The sequence below is a fragment of the Rhineura floridana genome, chromosome 10 (genome assembly GCF_030035675.1).
Source record: "Rhineura floridana isolate rRhiFlo1 chromosome 10, rRhiFlo1.hap2, whole genome shotgun sequence".
In the NCBI taxonomy this organism is placed as follows: domain Eukaryota; kingdom Metazoa; phylum Chordata; class Lepidosauria; order Squamata; family Rhineuridae; genus Rhineura; species Rhineura floridana.
In genome coordinates this window covers 34,278,356-34,302,800 of record NC_084489.1, presented here as the reverse complement: position 1 = coordinate 34,302,800, position 24,445 = coordinate 34,278,356, and the positions used below count along the sequence as shown (strand labels likewise).

The 24,445-nt window shown below is 39.9% G+C and overlaps 1 protein-coding gene and 1 long non-coding RNA gene across 4 annotated transcripts in view; one reads left to right on the top strand and one right to left on the bottom strand.

Annotated features, from left to right (window-relative positions):
* Nucleotides 1–19,668, top strand: part of LOC133365203 (uncharacterized) — a 33,726-nt gene extending 14,058 nt beyond the window's left edge. Inside the window, exons 2-3 of the long non-coding RNA XR_009758127.1 lie at nt 10,149–10,313; nt 19,118–19,668. This is a non-coding gene — a long non-coding RNA (uncharacterized LOC133365203). The remainder of the gene's footprint in view (nt 1–10,148; nt 10,314–19,117) is intronic.
* Nucleotides 1–24,445, bottom strand: part of SATB1 (SATB homeobox 1) — a 185,473-nt gene that overhangs the window by 147,829 nt on the left and 13,199 nt on the right. Inside the window, exon 1 of one of the 3 annotated variants that reach the window (XM_061586748.1) lies at nt 9,941–9,983. The exons of the other annotated variants lie outside the window; for them this stretch is intronic. The gene's annotated coding sequence lies outside the window, so the exon portion shown is untranslated. Of the gene's footprint in view, nt 1–9,940; nt 9,984–24,445 lie in introns of those variants that run through there. 3 annotated transcript variants of the gene reach the window in all.

Sequence of the window (24,445 nt, the reverse complement as noted above, 5' to 3'; positions counted from 1 at the left end):
TGTATTTTCATCTCCACACAAATAGGGAGACTATGGCTGGGAAGCGGTCCTTGCTTTGGCCAGCCAAAAGTCAATTTTATTTATTTATTTATATCCCAACACTTTGAGGTAGGTTAGCCTGAGAGAGACTATGACTGTCCCAAGGTCACCCAGCAAGCTTCATGGCTGAGTGAGGATTTGAAACCTGGTCTCCCAGGTTTTAGTCCAACTACTACACCACACTGGCTCTATTAGATACTGTTTAACATCTAAACAACCGTTGGAACTTGGATTTTCAGTTTATAACATGCCTTTAATATATCTCTTGCAACTGTTACATAAACTAGTGCGACCCCACTTACCGTAGAAAGGACACTACCATAACTGGTTTGGTAGAGTCGGCCTTATAGGTTGGTGAGTTGGGCGCTGAGCTTAGTGGTTGTGGTTTTTTTAATGTACTGTCTGCAGTGACCCTGCCACATTGCTCACCAGAATTCTTGGTAATTTATTTAACATTTTCATAAAAAGAGGAAGAGGAAATGGCATATTAAACTGTAAAATGACACTGAATCTCAACATGTAATTGTGTCGTAATGGGACCTCTCCCCAGCCATGATGAAGTAAATTTTTTACATAGTTGGGTATGAAACAGAATAGATGCTAATTTGAGCCTTACCATAGCTGTAAAATGTATCCTTGGGAGGTTGGAAGGGAGTGGCCTGCTCATTAGCTAGGCCAGTAGTCCAACTGTAAAGGAATCTAAACCAATTACAGTAAGGTAAAATCTTTATGTCTGCATAGCAATAGAGATAAGATTGGTAAGACAAGCTTATGATTGGTCCAGGCAAAATAGCCCTAGTTACATAGTTTGTTGTAAGGAGAAGGGTTGCCAGATAAGAAGTATTCCAAATCCTGAGATTTCAGGGGTGAGCCGCAGTGATGTCACAGCGTGGGCCGTAGTGATGTCACAGGTGTGGGACCTAGTGATGCCATTAAGCATGATCTGTTAAGCATCAACCACAGTTGCTTGGAGCACACCACTTGAACAAACAAAAGAACTCTGATTGGAAATTAAGATAGAAATCTTAGCTAAATGGTCCAGCTGATCATTCCTTCTCACCTGCTTAGGGAGCCTGAGTAGGGAACATTTATTTATTTATTGTATTTCTGTGCCGCCCCATAGCCGAAGCTCTCTGGGCGGTTTACAGTACCTAAAAACACATATACAAATTTAAAACACATCTTTTAAAAACAAATTAAACAAATTAAACATTTAAAACAATATATAATCTAGCCTACTTGCTTCTGACAAGGGTTTCAGTGCCTTCCGGACAGGACAGTCACCAGAAGGCTATTGTAGGAAGAAGGGAGCCTTATGTTGTGGAGATGTTAGATGGGAGCACTCAGAAGTATAGATGGATGCCCCTGAAGGTTGCAATTCTAAACACACATACTAAGGGCCTAATCCCCATAGAACTCAACAGGACAAACTTCTGAGTAGATATGGTTTGGAATGTGCTGTTGGTAAGGCTTGACTAGGGATCCTCTGCAAAGATATCCATATCCAATGCCCTGCCTGCCTTTTAACATGGCCGCTTGAAACATCTTTACAGACTTTACAGACCCTTCACTGCAGAGAGAGGTTTGAAAAATGAGTAAGAGTTAAGAAGATTCTCTTCCCTTTCTTGCCTACCCTGTGGACTACTATAAACTCACTTTCACAGCCAATACAATTCCAGTGAGTAATAATGGACAAAGAGAAAACACATATGGTTTGGTGTACTTTCACGGGCAGTAGGTTGGGAACAACAACAATTGAACCCACACTTCCCAGTATGTGAATTCTCTTTTACCACTAGTGGGCAAGAAAGAAGCTATCAACCAAACAACAAGATTCATCATCAGTGGGTTTAAGGGGGTTGAGCTGAGCACATGGAACCACTGTTGTTGCTTCTCTGGATGTAAGGGAGTGACATTATTATTTATATTAATTTTATTGTTTATTACATTTGTATACCACCCCGTAGCCGAAGCTGTCTGGGCAGTTTACAACAATTAAAAATATAGATAGATAGATACAAATTTAAAAACACATTTTTAAAAAACAATTTTAAAACACATGCTAAAATGCCTGGGAGAAGAGGAAGGTCTTGACCTGGCACTGAAAAGATAACAGTGTTGGTGCCAGGCACATCTCGTCAGAGAAATCATTCTATAATTTGGGGGCCACCACTGAGAAGGCCCTCTCCCTTGTTGCCAGACTCCCAGCTTCCCTCAGAGTAGACATCCGGAGGAGGGCCTTGGATGTGGAGCGTAGTGTACGGGTGAGTTTGTGTTGGGAGAGGCTTTCCATCAGGTATTGTGGTCCCAAGCCATGGAAGGCTTTATAGGTTATAACCAGCACTTTCAATTGAGCTCAGAAACGTACAGGCAGACATCAGAGGTAAATGAAATGCAAATAAAAAAAGAAAAACAAAAGACGGTGATGATTTCCTAAATGCAATACCATAACAACCACAACAATATTCCTATTAGTAAGGCAGAAAACTCAGCATCCCACAACCAGTTAGGGTTCCTAACCAAAAACCAAAACTGAAAAAACCTGGCAGGTAGTCAGCCAAGGTCACTGAAATCCCCATGCAGCACAAGCTGACCTGGGGGCTGCAATTAGTGCAGAATGCTGCAGCAGGTTTGCTGGCATGAGTGAGATCCTGTCAGTATCAGTACACAATACCTCCACTCTGAAATCTGCATTGGTTGTCGATTTGCTACTAGGCCAAGTTCAAGATGTGCTTTCCATGTTAGGGGTGCTACATAATACTTGTTCTGTTCTTGTAAGAAATCAATCCTTTAGTGTGGCAGCACCTACACTTTGGAACTCCCTGCCTACTGACATAAGGCAGATGCCTTCATTGCACTCTTTTCAGCACCTGCTAAAAACATGTTTTGTTTAGGCAAGCCCACCCAGGCATGTAGAAGCTATTTTTGCTTTTTATCTGTTTTTAACTGTTGGTTTTATTACTTCAAATGTTTTTAAATACCTGTTTTTAACTGTTTTTGCCCATAATTTTATTCTTTTAATTCCGTCTGTAAACTCTTTATTGAAGTTTTTTACAATAAAGCTGTATATAAATATTGTTGGTAAAATACATAAATAAATTTCAGAGTCACTGTGGCCCTTGGGAACAAAGGAATCTGCCTTATACCAGCTTAGGTCATTTGCTGTTATCTAGCTCAGTACTGATAACATGGACTGGCATTGGCTGTCCAGGATTCCAGGCAATAGTCTTTTCCAGAGACTGAATTTTGGACCTTGGTATGCAAAGCATATGCCCTGCCACTGAGCTACAGTTCTTCCAATTTAAAAAAAAATATTTTAAAATTGTTCTTTTCAATTCACTAATGAATGCACAGCATACTATTGCAAATCCACACTGTGCATTTAAAGCACATTCGACATACATTTGAAGAGCATGAATCCCACCACAGCACCATGGAAGCTGTAGTTTGTTAAGGGTGGTGGGAACTATAAGGGGCCTTCTCTCTGCACAGTCCCCAATCTCCTCCCCTACCCCTTCCTCCCTTCCCTTCGCTCTCCCTTCCCCCTCATCCCTGCCCCTCCCCTAGGTCAGTTTTACCTATCCTAAGCATGATTGTAGAGGAGTAAATCCCACTGAACTCAAAAAGCATTGAAATGATCAAACCTGGCCTCACCTCCTCCTCCTCCCTCCTATCCCCTCCCTCTTGCCCCTTCCCTCCCCCTTCCTTTACTCCTCCTGCCCCTCCCCTTCCTATTCCCTCCCCCTCCCTCATGGTCAGTTTTACCTGTCCTAAGCATGATTGCACGGGAGTAAATCCCATTGAACTCAATAAGCATGCAAATGATCAGATCTGCCTTTCCCCTCTCCCTCTCCTCTCCCCTCCTCCTCCATTCTTCCTCCTGTCCCCTCTTCCTCCACCCCTGCCCACTCTAGCCTTTCTTTCCCCCTTCTCCTCCCCGGTGGTCACTTTCACCTATCTTAAGTATGATTGCATGGGAGTAAATTCCATTGAACTCAATATGCATACAAATGATCAAACCTGCTCCCCTCCCACCTGCTCCCCTCCTACCCCTTGCTTGTCCTCCTCCCCTCCCCCTCCCCTTGGTCAGTTTCACATATCCTAAGCATGATTGCAGGGAAGTAAATCCCATTGAACTCAATAAGCATGAAAATGATCAATCCATTCTCAGCAAACTTGCACAAGATCCTGTTTCTTATCTCCTGGATTAAAAAGCAGAGAAATTCACTAAGAGGCAAAAAAACCTTGTGGTTTAAAAATATGAATGTTCAGAGGCACATGTTACCAAATTCTTCCAAGCTACACAGGAAGTGGATTGGACTGTGAAAGACCAACTCAAATTGTGTTTGCATTTTGAAAAATGTGTAGGGCAATACAATATCTCAGAGAGGAGGTCAGGTCTCCTGCTCCCCTGGTGCATTCACTATAGCTGCCCAATTTCCCTGCTTTTTCAAGTTTGATAGAAATATCTGTTGACTATAGGTACCCTCTTAAACAGCAAGGTTTTTTTGCCTATTAGTGAATTCTCACGTTTTGCTTTGTACACACTCTCAGCTTTGTACACAGAGGCATAGGTCCTTGTAGGGGGCAACATCAGAGTCTCAACAACGCACCAAGCCCCATATGCCCTCTGGGTGGCCCTGTACATCTGATCATGACAGTGACAATTCTCCCCTGCAGGGGTGGGGGACCAGTTAGGATGGTCCACCCTGGAGCCTGATGGAATCTGATTGACGCCTGACCACTCTGGGGAATTTTCCAGTGGATAGAGCAGGTGATCCTGTTGAGGCCGAGACCGATAGGGCCATTGACATGATCGTTCCTGAGGGCCCTCTCTGGTGCTGTGAAGCCTGCTTTGCTCCTTGGTATTCTGAGGAGATGCATCCAATGAAATGGACCAAGTGAGGGTTAGAGCGCAAGTAGCGTAGAGCTCACTCAGAAGCTGACCAAACACATTTTCAGGCTTATAATTGGGCCTGCCATGCAGTAGGGGGGGCAGCAAAGAGATCCTACTTTGCTGCTTCCATTGCGTCGTTGAGAAGCTGCCTGGCTGAGTTGTTCTGTGTAGTCAAAGGTTGGTCATTCCTAACCAGCAAGGTTGGTCACTCCTGACCAAGGTGTCCCACTGTAACCAGCTGGCTAAACACTTCAAAGACAAAGTCACTCGGATCTGCTATGATTTAGACGCTGCTGTTGTAGCAATTCCGGCTGAGATGTCCAATGCAACATCAAACCCAATATTGTGGGATCAATTAATGCAGCCTGATGATACAGACAAGATTCTTGCAGTGATATGTCTGAACACCTGCTCATTAGATCCTTGTCCAACGTGGCTTATAAAGCTAGCCAGAGTAGGGTGACTGACTGAGTCACGGGTGTGGTAAACACATCTTTTTGTGATGGTGTGATGCCCACTGCCCGTAAAGAGGAATGGTGCATCCACTTCTTAAAAAGCCCACACTGGACACAATGGAGTGTAACAACTATAGACCAGTAGCCAGCACCCATGTCTTGGCAAAGGTGGTGGAGAAGGTGGTTGTAGAGCAACTGCAGATATTCCTGGATGCAATTGATTATCTAGATTCATCACGATCTGGACTCAAACCCTGTTTTGGAACAGAATCAGCCTTGGTTGCCCTCATGAATAACCTTTATAGTGAGAGAGACAGGGGGAGTGCGACTCTGCTATTTCTGCTCAATCTCTCAGTGGCATTTGACACCATTGACCATGGTATCCTGGACCTACTCAGTTGGATGGGTATCAGAGGCACTGCATTACTGTGGTTCTGCTCTTACCTTCAGGGCCACATCCAGAGAATAGAACTGGAGGAGTGTTCCTTGCCCCCCTGGTACATGTGCTATAGGGTTTTGCAGGTTACTATTCTATTTAACATCTGTATGAAGCCATTGGGAGCAGTCATTAGGAGTTTTGGTACAAAGTATCGGCAGTATGCTGATGACAAGCAGCTCTATTTCTCCATAATATCTGAATCAGGAATGATCTGTGAATGCTCTGGATCAGTGTCTGAATACTGTAATGGGCTGAATGAGGGCCAATACACTGTACTTGAATCCTGGGAAGACAGAGGCTCTTTGGGTAGGTGGTTCCCATGTCTGGGATATAGGCAAGTTACCTGTTCTGGATGGGGCGCAATCCCTCTGAAGAAGCAGGACCATAGCTTGGGGTACTTCTGGATTCATCTTTGTCACTAGAAGCCCAGATATCCTCTGTGGCTAGGAGTGCCTTTTACCAGTTGTGTCTGGTTCGTCAGCTATGGCTGTTCGTGGGCAGGGATAGCCTGGCCTCTGTAGTCCATGCATTAGCAACCTTGAGGCTGGATTACTACAATGTGCCCTATGTGGGGCTGCCCTTGGCCCTGGTTCAGAAGCTTCAGCTGATGCAAAATGCAGCAGCCAGACTGGTGATGAGGGCACATGGCTGACAACATGTGACACCACTCTTAAAACATCTGCACTGGCTGCCCATCCACTACAAAGCCAGGTTCAAGATCCTTGTATTATTTTACCAAGCCCTGAACAACTTAGGTCCAGGGTATCTTTGGGACCATTGAACCCTTACACCGCAGCTCGATCACTGAGATCATCTACAGGAATGGCTTTGGTCATCCCCCAAGGCTCATTTAACATCAAAATGTTATCGAGTCTTCAGTGTCAATAGAGATTCAGCAGGCACCTTCTGTTTTAATGTTTAAATACCTATGGAAACCTTTCTGTTCCGATAGGCTTATACAGGCAATTAAGAATATCTTTTTTTGCAGTTATTGATCTATGTTTTTACCCTATTTTTAATGTTGTTTTTTTACTGTATGGGGTTTTTTAAAACTTCTTTTAAACCACTTTGATGTGGTTAAATTAAATAGTGGTATACAAATATATTTAAAAATAAATAAATAAATAAAACTGTCTATAGTGACTAGCAGCAGTTCTACCTTAAGAAAGTTTTCCCAACCCTATGTGGAAATGTGAAGGACTGAACCTGAGACTTTTTGCATGCAAAGAATGTTCTCTAACTACTGACTCATACCCTCTCCCATGTAATACCCACTGCTATTATTATTTATTAAATGTATATCCCACAGTTACTCCAAAAAAGAGCCCAAGGGAACATCAGTGCAAAGCTTTGGAGTTATGGTACTAGCAATACATTTTTGTAAGGAAACTTTAATCTCAGTTGTGTATTTTATACCACAGAAGAGTGTATCTCTCACACAGTTATCACAAACAGTTTGTATTTATTTCTCTTTGTTATGTTCTGAGAGCACACTATGAAATGAAAACTATTGTAAATTCTGTGGGCTTTTATTGAACTGTTATATTCCTTTATCATGTACCTGCCACCAATAAAGCTGTACTCGTATACAGATTTACCTGGGAGTAAGTATTTTAACTACGTGGGACTTGCTTCTGAGTAGACATATATAGGATCATGCTGTTAACCACTTTATATACAAAACATTTTAATAAGCAGAATGTGGATCACGTCACGCTAGATTACTGGTAAAATACATGGATTAAATGAAGAAAAAGCATTATCCTTAAGTTAACAGCATGTGACAAGCAACATTTTTATGATGAAGAAATCTTGGAGTGTCAGGGTTAAGAAAAGTGAAAGCACAGGTAAGCTGCTGCAGGATGATAGCTTGTGGTTGATCCGTTGGGTCATAAGAACCCTGTGGACAAGATTACAGCATTGCCAGAACCTTGCTTAAAACAGAAACATGGCATATGGATTTTTCAGTTTGAAGAGATCCCAAACAAGCTCAGAGTTGCGCACACAATAGAATGCTCCCATCTTTTAATAATGGGGCCCCATATCATATTAAACATGACTTACAACATGGGGCACTATTACACAAAAAAGTATAAATCCAAAGAAGGGGAGAAAGAATATTAGAATATTAAGCTTAAATTCTGTGAATAGTTACTAAAATGTCACTGAAGTCAGTAGGATTTAAGCAGTTTAAATGGGCACATGATAGCAGCCTTGGAAGCTACACTATTAAGTGTCCATGAGTGTTAATCTAGTCTGTTCTGTATTGATTCGTACAGCATATAATTATCAAATCAAATCCCATAATATACAGAAATCGGTAAGATGTCATTTGAGATAACTAAGTATTCTGAGTTCCATATACAACTTCAGGCCAATTTAAAACCACCTACTGAACATATTTACAGAATAATTTTGAGGTAACTGAAATGGTGATCCACTAAAAGGTGGTACAACTATACAATTCAGCATAAGTGTATGTAACAATACAATTCACAGTACAACTCCTGCAAATATAAAAAAATATATTATTTTAAAAAATATATTATTTAAATACTGGAAATGTGATATTAATCTAAATAAAAAATCTATACTCCTTATACAAACTCACCATTTAAAACTACAGAAATAAGATCTGGAGATTTCCTGAATGCCACACCAAAATATATATAGAAGATACTCTCCAACTCTGTCAGCATTGCAAGACTTGCAGTATAAATATTTTTTTATTTGGATTAATATTAAATTTCCAGTATTTAAATAATTGTCACAGTATTTAAATAACTGTATTGTTACATACACTTATGCTGAATTGTATAGTTGTTCGTACATTGATTGACCACTGAAGAAGACTTTGTCAAAACGCACCTGGTCATATGTTTTGATACTGTATTTCAAGAGTTGTTTTTGTATATACTGGTTATATTTACCCTTGCTCATTCAGCTATGATAAATGTGTACATGTTATTCACGTTTTTACATTTTTTTTATAAAGCATCCACATCCATATCATAGTTTTGAGTCTGATTTTTTTGGTTCCCAATTCCTTGTTTTTCCAAATTCTAGTTTGTTGGAACATATGTTTTGGTTTAGTTTGATCCACTAAAAGGTGGCTTTCTTTTTACTGTTGTGACTACCTGCCACCTACCCTAACATGTTGGCTTCTTCTTTTCATGAACATGTCAGAAAACATAAGAAGTTCTCTGATGAATCACGCCAAAGACCCATGTAGTCCAGCATTCTGTTCTCACAGGAGCTAACCAGATGCCTATGGGAAGCCTGTAAACAGGACATGAGTGTAATAGCACTCTCTTGCTTGTGTACCCCAGCAACTGTATTCAGAGGCATGATGCTTTTTAATCTGTTGGTCACCATGGCCTCCTTCCCACCAGCTGCCCCATGGAATTTTTTCTGCTTCAAAATAATTTTTGCAAATCTTACAAAATAACATAAATTAGGATCAACAGATATTTAGAAACTGCTAAAATATTCAACTTTCCCCAAACATTATTTATTTATCTACCTATCTGATAATAACATGAAGGTCTCATTCATAAGATTGACCACCACCATAGAAAGCAGATTTCATTATGGGCATCACCCATTCTGAATGATACACACTGCATCTCCATGCAATGTAGCTCTTTTTCACCCCCTCCCCATTTAAGTGCCATACTGGGAATTACTAAGTATAGTTCGAATGAAAATTAATGGGCAGGGGGGAAAGTTAGCATTGTATAATAAGTAGGTTTGCTAGATGAAAAACAACTGGCCCATAGAGCAACTCAGTCCCTCAGATACCTGTGGTTAAAAGGTATTGTTTTTTAAGCACCATACATCTTACAGAATACAGTATTTCATAATGAAGGCTAAATGTTGTCTATTCCATGCATGAACAAATAAGTAGGCTAAAGATTCAAGTTAATAGCTATGGAAGTGGATTTTTAGAACAATATTTGAGAGTGGAGATGATAGTGTGCTTGGAACATACATTTCAACTCTCTGTTAGAAATATTTTATTGTTTTTACATTTGTGACTTGCAATGTGATCCATTGTAAGATCCTTAGGGAAGATTACAAAATTAAAGCTGCAATGCTGTACATACTTACCCGAGAGTAACTGCCATTGAACTCAGTGGGGCACGCTTACTTCGGAGAAGACATGTATAGGATTGCACTGCACACATCTAAAACAATATCAGTTAAAAAGATATACATCTAATAACACAAGAAAACCTAACATATATAAAAACAACAGTTCATTAAAAGAACCTCCACTATATGTTCTGAAATAAAAGAAGTTTTAACTGTCTTCCAGAAGATGAAGATAAACCTTATGTGGTGGGCTTAGTTGGGGATAGAGCCCCAAAGATCGGAAGCTGCTACTGAGAATAATATTCTGCCCTTGTCCTTACCAACTTGACTTCAGAGGAGGAACGGACTCAGAACAAGACATCTCCAGAAGAATTCAGTGGATGGGAAGGTTAGTAAAGGAGAGGTTGTTCCCTTAGGTAACTTGGAACTAAGCCATTTAGGGCTTTAAAGGGTAAGACCAGCACTTTAAATCGCATTCAGGATCAAATTGGAAAGTGATGCAATTTCAGTATGAAAATTACTAATTGATATATCACATTAAGCAAATCTGTCTTTTGTAGGAACAGCTGTGGGCACATATCCTAAATGGATACAACTAACACATAGGAATTAGTTAGTGCTAGGACTAGCAACCCTAGTCTATGTATATTTAGGGGGAGTGTGACCCTATCCTGAACAAATCAGTTGGGTGCTCTACTATTAACATATCCATCTTGTTTTGGGTTAGTGTCAGTTTATTTATCATCATCCAGTCCATCACTGCCTCCAGACTCCCATGCAAAGCTTTCTTCATTTCACCTAGCACTGTTGTAAAAAAAGGAAAAACTGGGATGTGTCAAGATGCTGATGATATTTCATCCAAGCCTTCAGACACAGTTACGGGTTTCATTCAGATATTAAAAGCATGTGGAAAAAGATCAAACCCTATGGGAAACATTTCAAAGGGCAGAGCAACAGTACCCAAACACCATTATCTTGGTTCTTTTTGACAGGCAGGAGTTAACGTTCACAATGTGGTGCCTCCAATTCTTCATCCAGCCAAGAAATCCAGAAAGTTACTGTGATTAACAGCAACAAATAGGGCTGTTGCAACAGATTTGTTCAAATCACAAACCAAATTGGGCCAATTTGGGCTGATTTGTATCCTGTCCAAATTGGGTTGAAGCAGATACAAATCTCTACAAGGCAGATTGGCTAGTCCTGAAATTATTTGTGTAGATTTGTACAGATCTGTGGCTCAAAAAAGGCTCTAATGAACCCACACAGGACGTCTCTGAAATTGAGCAATTACAACACCATATAAGAACAACAACTGGGTGGGGAGAGAGGGAGGAATGTTGGAATGCTATCATCCCACCGAACACTCTCCAATCACAGGGGTGATGTCTTAAAATGCAGACATGTTTTGTAAGTTCTGTCTCTTAGAAATATCTGGTGGGGGGTTGGGTGATGGTTGTTCAGCTTCTGTATATTTTATATTCTTTCCCATTCAATCCTAGTCCCATCCTTATTTATCTATTTTTAAAAAATAAATGCTTGTTGTCTGGTTTTTAAACTTTTATTCTATTCTCATAGCTAATAATAATTATTAAACCTTGTGGGTGTATTTAGCTACAGCTTTCTGAATTTTATCATCATCATCATCATCATCCATGGTGCTGCCAGCCCATGCCTGCCTGATTCCACCTACACATGTCTAGTATCACAAAGCTAATTTTAAAAACCCCTCAATCTTTTTTCAAAATCTTGCAGGAAGAAATGGGAGCAACAAAGGAGTATGGCATGATTGGGCACTCACCATCTCTTTTACTGGTTTTTCTTTTAAAAAGGAAATTTTGAAGGTGGCTAGCATGAAAACCCTTGGAGCTACCCACCTGAAATTTGGTGGGGTTAATTCCCTCTATAGGGGCTAATGTTGCCAAATTTCATATCCCTGTGTGAAAAAACAAAAGTTATGTCTGTTTTAATTATAAAACATTTTAAAATTTAAAGGTGGAGATGGCCACCTGCAACATGGCAGGTTTAATCCCCTATATAGCAGCTACCATGTTTCCAAAATACATGTCTGTAGAACAAAAAGCAAGAAAGTTATGGCTGTTTTGGTTTTTCAGTGTAAGTCAATGGGATTTCCGGAGTTTTGTAATATCTGGATTATGATCCAAATTCAGGTCTGAATCTGTCCAGACTACATTGGATGTGATCTGTATTTACAAATCAGATTGGTAGCAGTATGTGTGTGTCCGTGCACAACCCTAGTAACAAAAGACACTGAGATGTCACAAAAATCAACTGGAGTATACTCCCCATATCCTTCTCCCAGGATCAGTTGAAGCGGTTAATTTCCTTCCCCCCCCCCGAAGTCAGACTGATAAGGATCTAGGCACATGTGGGGAATCTTTGGCCAGATGTTGCTGAACTACAACTCCCATCACCCCTTGGCCATGTTTTCTGGTGCTGATGGGAGTTGTTGTTCAGCAACAACTGGATGGCCAAAGGTTTGCCCCATCTGATCTAGAGAATCCAGAAGTCCCCAGAACTGCACAGCCACCACCTGTTTAATGGTGTTCCCAAAAGGCAGATTGAAAACTGGACTTCCTTGACTTTTGGGTGGTGGTGGTAGGTTGTTTTTTTAATCTGTGCCTTCTGCCATGTAGAACAACATGATCCCCAACTCATTTCTTTCTAAAGATTTTCTATCCTGGGAGATCCACATTCTAATGATTTTTACTGTTCCACCAGGTTTCTGATATGCCCACTGTTTCTAGTTTTAGTACCGAGCACTCCAGTTCTCCCATTTCTGCTTGAAGGTTTCTGACATTAGCATATAAACGCAGTCGCCTATATACTGCATCTCTTCAAATGCTCTTTTATGTGCAATTTCCCCTACAAGTGTTTGATCCCTTTAAACAGTTTCATTTATTTCTGTTTGTTCATTATGATGTTGGACCCTATTTGAAAACTTGAAACATTTACACAGTTATCCCCAAGGGATGTGTTGTCCAAAACTGGAGATTCTCCAGCTCCTGCCAACTTTCCCCAAACTACAGCTTGGTGGATGTGGAAGGTGGAGCCAGGGAATGGCAATACTGTCTTTTCCACATTGAAATAGCAGGACCAAGATCATTGTTGCTCTACTGTGAAGCTTCTAAACTCCAGGATACTGACTAGAAACAGAATGCCAACAGCTTGCATGGGAAGACCTCTGCAAGTACTCATGGGACTGAGCTGATAATCATTTCCTGCACATAACCATTACTATTCAATTTTATTCATTATTATTTAGAAAATGTATAAACTGCATACTCAAAGTCCAAGGCAAGCCCACGTACATGCCTATGCTACTCTAAACCTTGGTTTGACCGAGAATGCCTTGACCTGAAAAAACTTCTAATCACTAAATATAGAACTTACAGGGATGAGGATCTTCTGGCACTCCCTACTGATTGCTTAGCACTGAAGAAGAGATACAAACTATTAATTAAGACAAAGAAAAGATCGGCCCAGATCCAGCTCTGGCAAACCCTAATCCAAGCCTCATGGGCTAAAGATGCAGCCACCTTCTGGCAGTTGGTGGCCAGGGGATGGCCCAGACCGTCCACTAGTCTGGACTATCACATCTCTGTGCAATCCTGGGAACTGCACTTTTATAGTATCTATTCAAGGGGCCAGAATCGAACCCAACATGCTGAGCTCTCGCTAAAGGATCTCCCCAAATGGCCTCCAGTATCGGTCAAGGAAGTTTCCTCATTAATTACAAAACTGAAGCTGGGTAAGTCTCCTGGGCCCGACAACATCTCTCCTGAAATACTTAAATCCAATATTGACTGGTGGGCCCTGGTCTTGGCAGCCCTTTTCACGAGTATTGACCGTACTGCCTGTATTCCCGAAGATTGGGGTTTAGCTATCATTATCCCAATCTATAAAAAGGGCAGTCGATCTGATCCAGCTAATTATAGACCAATTAGCTTATTAAACATGGTCAGCAAATTGTATGTTTCCCATCTACTCGAAAAACTGCAAAGCTGGATGGACCAGGAAAATATCCTGGTGGAAGAACAAGCAGGCTTCAGAGTGGAGCGCTCCACCATGGACCATGTGCTGGTACTCCAACATCTTGTGGAAAAATATTCATCTAGAAAGTGGGGCTGCCTCTATACGGCCTTTATAGACTTCATCTCACCCGCCTACTCTTTCGAATAAACCAGTGTCCATTCTATTGTATGATGATGACGCAGTTCTTATCTCGCTATCTAGTATCGGCCTCCAACGACTGCTGAAAGCACTCGCTGACCATTGCTCTAAGGAACTCTTAATCATCAACCAGGACAAGACGAAGGTACTAGTGTTCACTAGGAAAAAGAAGAAGCACCGTTGGTACTTGAACGGCCTCCCAATTGAACAAGTACCCTCGTATCAGTATCTGGGAGTAACCTTCCACTCTTCCAGAACATGGCATCTCCACGCCAAGAACGCCATTACCAATGCACAGAGGAACTCTAAGGCTCTCCTCTCATTTTTTTACACAAAGGGAGGGCAATATGTCCCCTCTGCTATACAAGTCTTTGTGGCGAAAGTCATTTCCCAACTGCTGCATGGTTCCCAGGTAATGGTCTGCTCCAAATACTCCTTCTTTGAACCTATACAATCCAAATTCTTGAGATCTATTCTGGATACTCCATCTTGCGTTTCAAACAATGTTTTGTGCCTCGAAGTAGGGCTCCCCACAATCGAGGCCCGTATATGGAAGCTCACGGTTGGGTATTGGTTAAAACTGTTGTTCTCTCCTGTGGGCCTGGCTCCCCTTGTTCTCTCTGATGTATACCTATCAAGCTGGAAAAAATCACTAAACAGGAAACTTTTAAGTCTAGGTTTTTCTCTCCCTGCCATTTCCCTGCTAGGCCTCACCAACGCAAGGCAGGCCATCTTTCAACGAATTTTAGATGTTGACTACCAAAACCACCTCTCCCAGATAGGGTCCAACCTTGGCCCTATTCACACCACCAGGGCTTTTGTTCCAGCGTATTATTTAACTTCTCTTCCCACCTCTTGGCTCAGAAAGGCATTTACACTGGTGAAGCTTAGTGTACTACCATCAGTTCTCCTTGATGGTAGATTCCGAAAGATTCCTTTTGCCAAGCGCTTATGCCCCTGTGGTGCGGGTGAAGTGGAAACTGTTGGCCACGTACTTTTAGCTTGTATTTTTTATCATGACCTTTGACTTTTAACCATCACCCCTATCATCCAACAATTCCCGGGTAGGGACAACATATTTTATGTTAGATATCTCCTATCAGATCAAAAACCCCAAGTTACAAGCAAGGTAGTGAGATTCTGTGCTGCAGCAATTACACAACGTAGAACATTGCTAGGCCAACAGCCCGCACAGTCCTGATCGCTGGCCTTTTTAGGTGGTCCCGGCCTTCCCTAGAACGTGTGTCTTGTTTTAATTTGTGCAGTATTAATACTGTATTTGTGATGTTTTTGTATTGGTTATATTAATACTGTACTTTTGATGCCTTTGTATTGTTCTCTGACTGTATGAATAAATTCATTCATTCATTCACTGCATACTCAAAAAGAAAAAAATCTCCAGGGGTTGTCCAATATCACATTCTCGGGAACTTGACAAAAAACAAGCAATAAGAGCAGTAAGCAAGTGATGTGAAATTTTAGTCACATATGCCCTATAAAAGATTTTTGTCATAATCAACTTTTCAAAAATATCCCACAATAAGAGCAGCATCGTAATATTAGGTTAGTAATCAAAGAAATGAGGTGTGTATACTTTTAATGTTTTTCCCACCAACATATTAGTAGCTTCCTTCTAACAATGATAGCAGAATATTTGGGGGTTATTAATTCAGATGAAGAATACCTGATTTGAATAGTAATAAACTTATGTGGGTAATTAGATATAGGATCCTACTGGGGAGGATTCTGACTGATTCTGAACAATCCTGACTGCCATTTACTGTAAACAGGGTCACGTAGTCAATAGTGAATAGTGCTGCTGTAATAGAGAGCAAATGTGCCAAGGACACTGATATCGCAGGAATGCATAGAGGAGGATGGATGGTACAGGGGGCAGAGCATCGTAGCATAGAATAATTCGATGAAACTGTTGCCATGATCATGACGAAGGTGGGGGTATATATCTGTCTGTAACTGACCACCATTTTGAGTAGAGTTGAGTCCTGTACTCTGCTCTAGCTAAGCGCTTGGCTAAATAAACAACCTTAAATCAGGCTTTGGCTTCATTATTAAGTCTCCTCCAAAAAGAACCCAGTCATAATTCCACAACACTACCAAAGGTGTAGAGTTTTTAAGATCGTAAGGTTTTAGCATCTCTCTTAGGACTGGCCAATTCATATTTTATGCAGGAGCCATGTTTGCTGCATGTGCACCAATATTTGCTGTGGTGAATATGTGAAGTATGAATAAGATGCACATCATCCAGCACTCAGGGACATGTGATGTATACACTGGGGAGCTGTGATTAGTTGCACCTCCGTGATGTACGTCCACTGCATGTATGTTTACAGACATACATCTTCTGTCACAATTTATGATGTACATGTAGCAAACAACTACAAGTGTGAATTCACACACACACATACTTTCTATGCCATGGCTTCATCCCATGTAAGACTGCCCTCCTCTGTCATTATAACCTAGTCACAGTAAATTATACTTGTTTAAAAAATAGGATGTATTAGTTGATATTTTGAGTGCTTTGTTATAAAATGCAAGACCCAAAGCAATGTTGAGCAAAATAAATACTCCATAGCTGATATCCTAAGCACACTTACTAAGAAGGAAGACCCATTGAGCTCGATGGGACTTAGTAAACATACATAGGATTTCTCTGTCAGTCTATGCTTATTTCCTCAAAACCATTTGTGTAAATACTGCCTTTCACAGTTCATTTAATACTTTCCCTCTACAAAAACACATAAATCACTGGATTACTGCAATGTGCTCTATGCTGGGCTGCCCTTGGCTCTGGTTTTGAAGCTCCAGCTGGAGTAAAATGTGGTGGCCAGAATACTGATGGGAGCACATAGCCGACATGTGACACCACTTTTAAAACATCAGCACTGGCTGCCCATCTGCTACCGAACCAGGTTCAAGGCCATTATAACAATTTACAAAGTCCTGAACATCCTAGGTCCAGGGTATCTTAGAGACCACCTGAACTCATATCCTAGATTGATCACTGAGATCATCTGCAGGAGCAGCCTTGTCATCCCCCGAGTTGGCAAGGCTCATTTAACATCGATATGAAATCAAGCCTTTAGTGTCATTGGCCCAGTTCTCTGGAATGCTCTGCAAAAGAGATTCAGCAGGCGACTTCTGTTTTAACTTTTAAACGCCTGCTGAAAACCTTTCCATTCTGCCAGGCTTATGTAGGCGATTAAGAAGATGCTTTTTTCCCACAACAGTTGACCTTTGTTTTTATTGTATTTTTAATGTGGCTTTTTTTTAATTCAGTGGTGGTGGTTTTTAACGTGTTGTAAATCACTTTGATGTTTTTAACAAAATAGCAGTATACAAATATATTTATAAATAAATATAAATAAAAAATAAAAGTGGTTAGATTTTCTTAAATGCATATTTAAATCTTTTTGTATTATACTATTTTGGAGATTTCTCTCTGCCATTCTTCAATATGATTTGGTTTAAAAATGCAATTAATTAATTTAGGGGAAGTATGAGAAGGCATGATTCACTAGAAAAGACAATAAAGCTGGGAAAAACAGAAGGGAGTAGAAAAAGTGGAAGACCAAACAAGAGAAGGATTGATTCCATAAAGGAAGCCACAGACCTGAACTTACAAGATCTGAACAGGGTGGTTTATAACAAATGCGATTGGAGGTTGCTGATTCATAGGGTTGCCATAAGTCGTAATCGACTTGAAGGCATATAACAACAAACATTTTTACATGAAACAGTGAATTGTATCATCATGCAACAAATATATATTTCTCTTTTAAAGGAAGAGGGGAAATCCAATATAATTCAACCACATAATGTACTGTAGTATAAAATGTTTGTTTTGGAAATATGAAATATTCTTTAAAAAACACAAACTTTAACATAATACCATCTATGAAACTTCGTTTTTAAACCATCATATTATAGATTTGTGCACACACATAGGCTTAAGGCACTTTATAAATGTCATAAAAAAGAAATGAAATGTATAGCGGATGCATACATTATAGCTGCTTGATCAACCAACAACTGGTTTCTCATCCCTTTTTTTATCCACATCTCTGTAATCATGCTTTCCTAGACAAAAAAATGTGTAAGTACTCAAAATAAGCTGCTGTTAAAAAGCAAAACTTCAAGGTGCCACTTTCTACTTCTCTGGCCTTTTAAAGTTCAATGTTAGCTTTCACCTAAAACAAGATTAATTCAATATCCACAGCAAGTGTGCCACAATACTTACTTGGTTCAGATACACAGTTATGCAAGTTCCAAAATATCATGCAATCATGTAACTGAAATTCTCTTTATTTCTTGAGTCTGTAAGTCTAGACATTCTACAGATCTGATTCTCTCGAACCTGATACCCTACATAGCTAATTAGAGTAATATATAACAAGTATCTGTTGTTACTCTATATTGACTCATGGAATACATGTAGACAAATTTTCTGATAAGTCAAATGCTTAATTATATTCCATTTAATCATTTTGAAATGTATTTCTGTTAATCTATATGTAGTTACAAAATCTATATTAATAACCTGAATAACATGCAGAACTGCATAAGTACATATACTTGCTGCAAAATATATAAACATACACACAGGGATTTCTGAACTGGTTTAATACATTTAAATTGTGAAGAGCTATATGCATGCAATTTAAAAGTCAAATGATATGTTTTCACACGCAAACATGTAATGCAAACTGTTGTCAGTATATGAATCCCTTAAATATAAAGAAAGTGGGCGCGGAACAAGTAGAAGTGATTTTTTTAAAGGAAAAAATGCACAAAAATATAAGAAGGGCTGTAAACTACGTTCCATGTTTATCTATACATAAGAGACAGGTGTTGCACAAACAGGAAAAAAATCAGGAAGCCAAACAAGAAATTCTTAACTCCCAACATCCATCTGTTAAATTTGAATTCATGCATAACTGATTATCCATGACTGATAAGTTATTTTCTTTTCTTTCCTAGCATCCTAACACAGGTGTTGAAACATCACAAGTTAAATCACCACTAAAAGAAGAAGGTATCTAAGAAACTGTAAGAGCAAGATAAGGATTAACAAACAATAAAATGACATGTCATTTAGTAGAGGTGACCTAACTTTTAAAAAAATGTCAAAACACATGGATATTAAATATTAATAAGCTGTTATGTTATTACAATAATAAGGTTAAGTAACCTTCTCCATACTAAAAAGAAAGAGAAGAAAAACTAAGAATATTTGAAAAGAGACACAAAGATGAAAAGCAAAGGCACACAGAAAATATGTCAACAATAAACAAGAGGAAATGAGAAAGAAGGAAAAGATGAAGGTGGAAACTAATCTCTCTGTGTCATTATGACTGCCAGAGTACTGGCAAAGAAGCAGCATCCTTTTATTTCAATTTTAATCATTTTTGAATTTTAATACCCTGCTCCTTTTGTAATTCTCCTGGCATTCCCCATATGCATCCACCCCAGCCAAAACACCAGTGTAAATTAAATGGCACACACACCACATCACTGATGTAGTTCTTCCAATCAGGTGACCAAAAGCAGAAAAGGCAAGTCTGTTTAAAGTCCCTATGGACTACTAGCCAATTAACTGACTTAGTGTTTCTCACTTTCTTTAATTTTAAAAAGAAGGCCAGTAGTTAACATACATAGCTGTTCACAAAAATAAATAAATAAATCAAGCCAGTAATAATACAATAATCAGTGACCATCAGGGCCTGAAAAAATGAGTTTGCTCTCACTGGCACTAAGGAGCATCACATGATTATTTAATTACAGCTCTAATTTTTGTCTCATGGATGGCAACATATCAACAATTAATAGGGCAAATAGAGGAGACTGCATTTTTAAAGAGACAGAACCTATATGTGAAATACTTCCTGAAAATACAAGAGAATTTGTGGAAATCTATTTGTACATGCCATAACTAGATTGATATGTTTATGTAACAGCTACATAAATGTAAGCACTATATCCATTCTGCTGGTGTGTTTTTTCCCCTTAAATTTATTTTGAAACACAGTGGTCAGATTAAACAATGCAAGAGCTCATTTCCATCAATGAATGAATAGCTCCAATACAGCAGCTAATGAGATTACAGGTTCAATGGAAATGAAACCATATGGTTACAGATGATCACACTTTGAATTGTGCCCAGAGAGCTCTAGAATTACAACTTTTGGAGCACAGGTTTCATGCACTCACCTGTCAGCAGCTGAGCTAAGTTTCAGCCTCAAAACAGCCAAAAAGATGGCTGCACATAACAGGCAGGCTGCAAGGTTATGAAGATATAGATGACAGTTGTTTGGTCTCTACTCACAGCCTTCTCAAAGGCTGAATTAGTAAAAATCACTCCTGGCTGCTATAATGCAGGGCCAAGGATCGTGTCAGGGCTGCAGATACCAAAAGAAGCCAGATTCCAATAACCAGTGTTTACCCACAATCTCCAAGTGAGGTCAGAAGCCCCCATTATTGCTGTCTTGTCTGGATTGAATTCAGATCATGGGAATGTGGCTGATGAAAACACATCTGGTATTTGGAAAGTTTGTGGTATACACAAAGGAGTAAGCAGCCTAAAGGGGCTAATCAATGAGTTTTAGGAACCTTGTGTGGATATTTGTTTATTTATTAAAATGCATATACCACTTGATTGTAAAAAACCTCTAAGTGGTTTACAAAAGGCATTAAAATTATCAATAAAGCAGTTAAAAACATAACTAAAATTTTTAAAAACAAATTAAAAACAGCAACAGACGAAAAAAGTCAAAACACATCAGCATCTATGCATCTAGATAGACTTGCCTAAACAAAAAAGTTTTAAGCAGGCGCCAAAAAGAATACAGTCAAAGCACCTGCCTGATGTCAATAGGCAGGGAGTTCCAAAGAGTTGGTGCTGCCAAGGTAAAAGAATGATTTCTTACAACTGCAGAAGAGATATTATATGGCACCTGTAATAGTGCCTGTTCCACAGATAAAAGTGGGGTAAAGTGATCCCACAAGTAAACTGGTCCCAAGCTCTTAAGGGCTTTATATACCAATGGTAACACCTTGAACTTGGCCTGGTAACAAATCGGCAACCAGTGCAGATCCCTCAGCAGAGGTGTTATATGCTGGCAGGGTCTTACGGAGATTGCACAAATATTAGCTTGAAGACCGACAAGCCAAGCTGTTCTTAATAAAAAACCCAATAACTATTTTTCTATTATTTATTTATTTATTTATACTCCACCTTTCAGCCAAAGGCCCTCAAGGCTGCTTACAAAAAACACAAATATAAAATACAATATAAAATACATAATAAAACAATACAATTTACAAAATACAATTTACAAAATTTAAATAACTGCTCTTAGGCTAACAATGTAAAATGCACGACACATGAGGGAAAAGGGACAGGGAAGAACAAGGGAAAAAGCACGCTCAGGCACCAGTTCTCAGATTACAGTTCTTATCATGACCAGCTGGAAGGGAAGCAGGTAGCCTGATAGCATGGTGGCTACTGGAGAGGGCAAGGGTAGCTAGTCGCTCAGTAGAGGGGATGAAACAGCTCACGGATGGATCAATAGTAGCTAGTCCCAAAGGTTTTGGCCTTCAGTGAACCAAATAAAGATCCCCTCATACAATTATATTTATTTATTTTAAGGATTTATATCCCACCTTTTTAAAAGATCATATCGCAAACATGTGTTGGATAATGGAACAGAGCAAGGAATTTCAGAAGAAAATCACTCTGTGCTTTATAGACTACATCAAAGCCTTTGTCTGTGTAGATCATGAAAAACTGTGGAATGCTTTAAAAGAAATGGGGGTGCCACAGCACTTGATTGTCCTGATGCGCAACCTATACTCTGGACAAGAGGCTACTGTAAGGACAGAATATGGAGAAACCGATTGGTTCCCAATAGAAAAGGGTGTGAGACAAGGGTGTATATCACCCTATTTGTTTAATCTGTACACAGAACATATCATACGGAAAGCGGGATTGGACCAAGATGAAGGAGGTGTGAAAATTGGAGGGAGAAACATCAATAATTTAAGATATGCAGACGATACCATACTACTAGCAGAAACCAGTTATGATTTGAAATGAATGCTGATGAAAGTTAAAGAGGAAAGCACAAAAGCAGGACTACAGCTGAACATCCAAAAGACTAAAGTAATGACAACAGAAGATTTATGTAACTTTAAAGTTGACAATGAGGACATAGAACTTGTCAAGGATTATCAATACCTTGGCACAGTCATTAACCAAACTGGAGACAATAGTCAAGAAATCAGAAGAAGCCTAGGATTGGGGAGGGCAGCTATGAGAGAACTAGAAAAGGTCCTCAAATGCAAAGATGTATCACTGAACACCAAAGTCAGGATCATTCAGACCATGGTATTCCCAATGTCTATGTATGGATGTGAAAGGTGGACAGTGAAAACGATGGATAAGAGAAAAATAAACTCCTTTGAAATGTGGTGTTGGAGGAGAGCTTTGCGCATACTATGGACTGCGAAAAAGACCAATAATTTGTAGACAGCTATTGGTGGAAAGTATCTGGTTTTCCAGAAAGACAAAAAGGGGTTAAAAGGCAGAGCTGCTCAAGGACACAGCAGCTGGCACAGAAGCCATAAAACCTTGAAAATGAAACTGCACAGTGTGGGGGTTGTTAAGTTAGTGGAAGGAAGGTGTTTGCTGCTGTCTGTTTGAATCTTGTTGAGCTTTGCCAGTAAAAAGACTCATCTTAACTAAAAGACTGGACGTTGTCTTTGAATCACTTCGGCGCTCATACACTCGCTACTGTATGCCACGCACATACACACATCATGCACCAACATAATTGGGTGTTAGAACAAATTAAACCAGAACTGTCACTAGAAGCTAAAATGATGAAACTGAGGTTATCATACTTTGGACACATCATTAGAAGACATGATTCACTAGAAAAGATAATAATGCTGGGAAAAACAGAAAAAGGGGAAGGCCAAACAAGAGATGGATTGATTCCAAAAAGGAAGCCACAGACCTGAACTTACAAGATCTGAACAGGGTGGTTCATGACAGATGATCTTGGAGGTCACTGATTCATAGGGTCGCCATAAGTCGTAATCGACTTGAAGGCACATAACAACAACAAACATTAATATTTATAACAAGCAACCATCACTAACTATTGGGGATTATATTATAAGAACATAAGAAGAGCCTGCTGGATCAGGCCAGTGGCCCATCTAGTCCAGCATCCTGTTCTCACAGTGGCCAACCAGGTGCCTGGGGGAAGCCCGCAAGCAGGACCCGAGTGCAAGAACACTCTCCCCTCCTGAGGCTTCCGGCAACTGGTTTTCAGAAGCATGCTGTCTCTGACTAGGGTGGCACAGCACAGCCATCACGGCTAGTAGCCATTGATAGCCCTGTCCTCCATGAATTTGTCTAATCTTCTTTTAAAGCCGTCCAAGCTGGTGGCCATTACTGCATCTTGTGGGAGCAAATTCCATAATTTAACTATGCGCTGAGTAAAGCAGTACTTCCTTTTGTCTGTCCTGAATCTTCCAACATTCAGCTTCTTTGAATGTCCACAAGTTCTAGTATTATGAGAGAGGGAGAAGAACTTTTCTCTATCCACTTTCTCAATGCCATGCATAATTTGTACACTTCTATCATGTCTCCTCTGACCCGCCTTTTCTCTAAACTAAAAAGCCCCAAATGCTGCAACCTTTCCTCGTAAGGGAGTTGCTCCATCCCCTTGATCATTCTGGTTGCCCTCTTCTGAACCTTTTCCAACTCTATAATATCCTTTTTGAGATGAGGCGACCAGAACTGTACACAGTATTCCAAATGCGGCCGCACCATAGATTTATACAACGGCATTATGATATCGGCTGTTTTATTTTCAATACCTTTCCTAATTATCGCTAGCATGGAATTTGCCTTTTTCACAGCTTCCGCACACTGGGTCGACATTTTCATCGTGCTGTCCACTACAACCCCGAGGTCTCTCTCCTGGTCGGTCACCGCCAGTTCAGACTCCATGAGCGTATATGTGAAATTAAGATTTTTTGCTCCAATATGCATAATTTTACACTTGTTTATATTGAATTGCATTTGCCATTTTTCCACCCATTCACTCAGTTTGGAGAGATCTTTTTGGAGCTCTTCGCAATCCCTTTTTGTTTTAACAACCCTGAACAATTTAGTGTCGTCAGCAAACTTGGCCACTTCACTGCTCACTCCTAATTCTAGGTCATTAATGAACAAGTTGAAAAGTACAGGTCCCAATACCGATCCTTGAGGGACTCCACTTTCTACAGTCCTCCATT